Raw genomic sequence first — 6,242 nt, forward strand, 5'->3', positions numbered from 1 at the left:
AAACAGCAGATGAGAGTGCTGTGAGCGATCAATACAAACCCCCTGCAGGGATTGTAGAGAGCAGAGCCCATAAGTGGACACCAGGGTGGGTTAGTGACCAAAGGAAAACACCTGGGCAGCACTGTTGCAGGCGGCAGAAAGAAAGAAAATGTCAGTGGCAGAAGCAGAAAGAACTGTATATCTATATATATATATATATATATATATATATATATTTGCCATCCTGTTAGGAAGAAAACAGGAATGATATCTCCTTAAACTGTGGTACATCTCACAGGTTTTGCTTCATTTTTAGCCTCTCACCTGTCAGATATCTAATATTGGCTCCGTGATATGTAGTATTGCTGCCTGCTGGGTATCTGATAAGAGACTGAGGAATCTGAAGAAACAGCTGGAGCGACTTATTCTGTCACACTTTGATTAAAATCCTGATAATCAGGAAGCTGTAGTTCATCAAAAGATGACTAGCTTGGTTGTGCCAGCAGGACATCTTCTGATAAGACATCTTTTTCATGCTTTGTACAATTTCTGCTTTCATCTAAATTCCTGACCTGAATCTTATTTTTTTTATCTATTACAAAATGTAAATATGGCTGTAGACATAAACTGGTGACCATGCAGGGATAAAACTCTCCAACAGAGTTGCTTCTCTGCTCAGGGAAAGAGTTGTTTATGCATTATGTTAGTGCAAAAGAATGAATGTTTACGGCATGTGTCAGATGTCAACAGATAAATGTTTCACTAAAATGTGTCTTCACATTCCATTTTTGACACATTACAGCGCACATAACACTGTGTCCTCTAGTTGGAAACTGAATCCAAGAGAGTTATTTACAATACAGAACAAATAACTCTTCTCTAATTATTGCCATCTGTGTCTCATTGGTTAAAGATGAGAGTTAATTTGATGTTATTCAACTTTCTAACATTGCAGCCTTGTTTCTGGTCCTGTGCTCAAGGTGTTTGTGGATTGGTCAGAGTGTAACATCTGCAGCTGCACCAGCACGATACCATTTCTTTTCTTTTGTTTAAGTCCAAACTAAACAACGTATTGCAGCATGAGTGACCCTTTTACATTTAGTTATTAAACATTTCCAATCTTTTTTCTCCCCAGGGAATCTAGATTTGATGGGAATTGCTCTGGACAATTGTAGGAAAGGCTGATGGGGGTGTCGTTCTGTCAATCCCTGAAGCCGGAGAGCAGAAATAAACATAAACATAAATAAAACCATAGAAATATAAAGAAGCATTCTCTTGAGAATTGTTGAGAAAAATCTCTATAGTCTTCTCTAGTCTTTTCTCTTATAGTTTTCATGAAAAACAGGACTTTTTGTGGATTTATTTTTATTTATTTTTTTGGTTTATAAGTCTACACCCAGGGCTGGGAGGAAAGCCAAACAAGGCACAGAGTGAGCACAACTTCCACTGACCTTCCTCCCTCTGCTTCCCCAGCGTAGTTCCAAGGTCAGGGGCAGAAAGCCCTGTGTGGGCCTGCTGGAGACTTGTTATTGGATATGAGTTAGACTCAGTGGGGCTGAGAGCCAGCCCGGGGCATGGAGAGTGTGCTGGAGGTATCGGCGCTTTTTATTTCATGAAAGCCTTTCTCAAAATTAGGAGATAATCACTTATTAATTCTGAATAACAGGGCAAATATGTTTTCTCAGGTTTTGAGTTTTGAATGAATTAAGTAATTTTGAAGATATACTTAAAGGATGCTGGAGAACTTCTTTTTAGGAGTCCTCTCAGGTACACAGCAGTTGTATCTTGGATGTTGCAACAATGAACCTACTGTGTCTGTAGTTTAGGTCTTGACCTCTGTTCTTGTGAAGCCTCTTCACTCTTCCCCACACTGTTATCTTAGTGAGTTTCTCATCAGTGAACGAACTGAAGGGAATAAAAACAATGTGATCCACACAGATGTTTTCAGGATAAAAAGACAGCATTGTCACTTGGATGAGCTAGGAAGCTGCATGTCCAAGTAAAACACTGTGGGGAAAACACTTTAGGTAATGTTCAGTCACAGGAATCATCTACAGCACACCAGCTGCAAAACTGATTCAGATGTATTTTGACAGAAAGTAAAAGACACTTCACTGATCAACCATATTGTTTGTCCACTGACATCAAATAAGAAAGACACAAGGTCTTGTGATTTACTGCTGACGCATACCGCAGGTCTTCTAACTGTGGAGCCAGGTGGGGAGAAGTCATTAACATCATCACTGATCAGGATTATTGCTTTTACTTGAAGACACGAGTCAGGTTAATTACAATTGATCTATGAAGTGGGTTTCGGGGTAAGGGAATTAGTGTCATAAAACATGAAGTAAAGTCATTAAGGTCTTTGTCACATAGGTTCATGTTGTCTAGTCACTGAGCTTATGAGCAAATGCTCTTAAGCCACATAAATCTGAACTTAAAGCAGCTATCATCAATATTTGTATACTGACACTGGATCACATGACTACTTGTATATTGTCTGCAGTGTTGTTTGTTACCTACATTCAACATTATGGGACAATGCAGTTCTGTCAGTGTGTGTGTTTCCATTTTTCAACCAGCTCCATAGTTGAACTTACACTAGTCTAGCATTTGCTACAACATATGTGGGGGAAAACAACTATTTAAGGGTTCCTCATACGTGCTACACAAACCCACAGAAACTTATCTGCAGTACAGAGCCTTTAGCATTTTTCTGCTCTTACTGCCTCATTTTCAGGCGCAGAAGTTAAATGTTTTCAGTGAAAAAGCTCTGACTCTCACTGTAGACGATGTGCCAAAAAAACAAGTTAGTGACTAGCTGGTGAACATAGTGGAGCAGAATGATAACATAAGTAATATATATTGATATATTTTTTTAAGGAGTTTAGGGGAGATAAAAAACAGAGCTAAAGAGAGAGGGAATGTTGCACGTACATTCAGGCAGCCACAAACATGACTTCACATGAATGATAACATCGCTCTGCATCAACCCAGATGGTGTTTCTGTTGCACCCAAGTGGCCAAAAACTAGGTTATTCCAGGTTATAAAATGCCTATATGCATAACCTACTGATTTAAATGTTGCTAATCCTTCACCTTACGATAGAAAAACCCACCAAGCAGTATGAAGAAAAACTCAAACCTTTAATCATTCTCCCTTTATGAGATAAATGTCTTTGACAACAGGAGAGCCAGTGTAGCTGCTTTTCTGTTCTGAATGAGACTAAATCATCAGCTTTCCAATCTGAGGTGGTGAAAGAAGTTGCCAACAACATAGAGAAACTGTAATGGTGTGTATAAAGGCGTGTAGTCCACAGTCCAGTTATCTGACCACACATCGTGAGGCTGATTCAACTTGTTATATTTAATCATGTCCAACAGACCACACATTATGCTAGAATTGCACTCATTGATTTAATTTTGGCTTTTAATTCAAATGAAAAGGCTCTTGGATTTTTTGTATCAATGGTGTTCTTGTCCTATGGATCACAGATTTCCTATCCTGTGGATTTGTTTTTGGATTTGGACAAATGCGTTTGACTTTCAACATAAATTGATTGCAGTGTTAAATAGATGTTGTCATAGATTTGATCCCAGATCTATTCTTTCTGATTGTATAATAAAGACACAAAATAACTCCATACCATTTTAGCACCTAGGTTTTTTTTGCTAACGCAAGTATGCTGATGATTGTTGGCCTTGCAACGGACATTGAAACAGACTTATATTTCACCCATGTACGCAGTAGAGGAAATTAAAAATAAAAAAAATCTTCTTTTACCCTCAACAATTTGAGTTTTCATTCCTTGGAGCACTTTTGATAGGAACTGGCCACTGCAGACCGGAACACCCCACAAGAGCTGCAGTTTTGGAGATAAAACAGACAGGTGCCATGATAACCAGATAATCAGTGTTATTCACTTCACCGGTCAGTGGACATAATGTTATGGCTGATCGGTGTAAGGTCTAAGTATTTTCTAACATAATCATGTGGTGTGGAAACCTGAATGTTTGAACTAAAGAAAAACTGAAGAATGAATAGTAAATACAGCTAGTAAAAATATAAGGATGCCGTAGGTGCAAATAAGAAACATTAAACACAGAGAACAAAGCTAAGTAAGTGACCCTCAGTTATAGACCAATGTGTACTCATCCCCTCTCTTTAATACTCTTATAACTCCAGAAACAATCCCACCACTATGTCCATTTGGTAGCTGTTCTGGAGTTTTCATTTATAGTGCATGGTCCTCATCAGCAAACTGGGTCTGGTTGTCATGAATGATGTTTAAATTTCAGTTTTAGGATCTTTCATCCATATTGGTATAAAATGATCAAAAGCTCCAGAGCAGCAACTAAATGAACCTTGTGATTAGTCTGTTTTGTTAACTTCTGTTTCCAAGTGCAAGACTGTTGATTATTTGATTACTTTTCAACTCATTCGACTCCATTGTTGATGTTTCATTCTAGATTAACTGTATTGTTTTGTTTGTAAATGTTTACCGTGTGGTTAAGCCAAAGACAATTTCCACATTCTGGTCTATTAAATTCCTTTTCCCCTGCCATCTAAGGTTTTTATAAAAAGTCAGACGTGCTTGAAATTAACCAAGAAACATAAAACTAATATTGTACCTCCACCTAGTGGCCACAAACCGTTACAACCAAGAGTTATAGAGTGTTGCAAAGATGTGCTGTAATGTGACAAAAAAGTCCAAAATTCAATGTCTGAAATTGAAATCACATTTATTGTTTGTTCTGGAGTTGATTCACTTAAAACTTAACCCTTTGTGTACAGTACAGTTCTTTCTTCAACTGCATCTTTTTCTTAAATCGTCATTGTCATCTCACTTTTGTCTTTATACACACTCATTCACACATGCACACACACACACAAAACAGCCAGTTACACCAGCTGAGGCTTAGTCAGGTAATCTTAAAAGGGAACTCTAATGCACCGGCCTCTGATTCACATCTTACACAGTAATGCAGCCGCAGACCTGCAAGAGGCTACAGCGTCTATTACCTTGTGAATGCAGAGAGAGGATCATATCTCACCGTACAAAGTGGTCCCCTTTAAGGCCTGCTTATTATAGTCCTTTGATATTAGGACGTGACAATCACACTAAAATGTTTTCCTCGCGTTCAGTCACTCGCCTGCGCCCGACCTGCAACATTCTCACCAGCACCAAAGTTTCAGCTTGGAGAGACTAACGGATAAAAATAAAAAATACTCTAAGATTCACCTTGCAGGACTGCAAATACAGAAATGCACAGAGCAATAAAAAATACATAGCATCAAAGGTTTAAATCAAATCACGATAGAGGAATTAAGATCACTTATTTTTTTAACTACCTTGCTAATAGAACTGCTGATAGCTCTACTAGCATCAACAGTTTCTTAAGTACATGTAGTTATATAGTATGTATCTATACTCCATAAAAGGGTTTAGGTATTGTTTGGATCGAACAGTCATGTTTCAAACATGGGCAACACTGGAACAAACTTTAAAGGTCGTCAGCCTACATGGACCCTTTAGTTATTGCTTCAGTTGTGGGTTCATATGAACGCACGCTGAAGCAATGTAGAAAGAAACAGACTAGCCTGAGGCTAGGCGTGTTTCTGTGTTTGGACTGAGGGCTGACAGTTCTCAAGAGCCCTGCGTGGAATTGAGTTTGGTTTGTGTTCGTGTTTAATTGGAATAATCTAACCCTACAGTAACAACATGAGTCCCATGAAGCCGCTCCAGGAGCCCGAGTCTTTCAAACTGGGGGGGAACTCGGCGGTGCATGTAGTGGATGTAGATCACCGCCGGTTCAGTCCATTGTTCAGTGTGGAGCCTTGGGGAACTCGATAGCTGTGCAAGAGCTTCCTCCACCATCAGGTCCAATGTAAACAGCTTTTACAGAGGCAAGACAAGAAAGTAAACAGACTCTTTGGCACATCCTAACATGACAACGGATGCATATAAGTCCTGATCAGACTACGTACAGACAGGCTCCCACATTTAGTTAAGGGGGTGTCTTACTATCAAGCAGTTTTACTTCTGTCTGTCTCTTTAAAATGGGAAACAAATGCACACGCTATGTATGTACATAAACATACAAACTAACACACACACGCACGCACGCACACACGCACACACACAATGTGCACCAGTGTAAAAGTGCACCGCTGACCTATTTTCAAACATTCCAAAGTTCTACTTTAGCTTTAAAATGACCTAGCTTACCACATTCAGATGCATAATAATAAATAAATAATA

Source organism: Morone saxatilis, unplaced genomic scaffold (genome assembly GCF_004916995.1).
Source record: "Morone saxatilis isolate NCDOM2014 unplaced genomic scaffold, NCSU_SB_2.0 Contig14, whole genome shotgun sequence".
NCBI classification, from domain to species: domain Eukaryota; kingdom Metazoa; phylum Chordata; class Actinopteri; family Moronidae; genus Morone; species Morone saxatilis.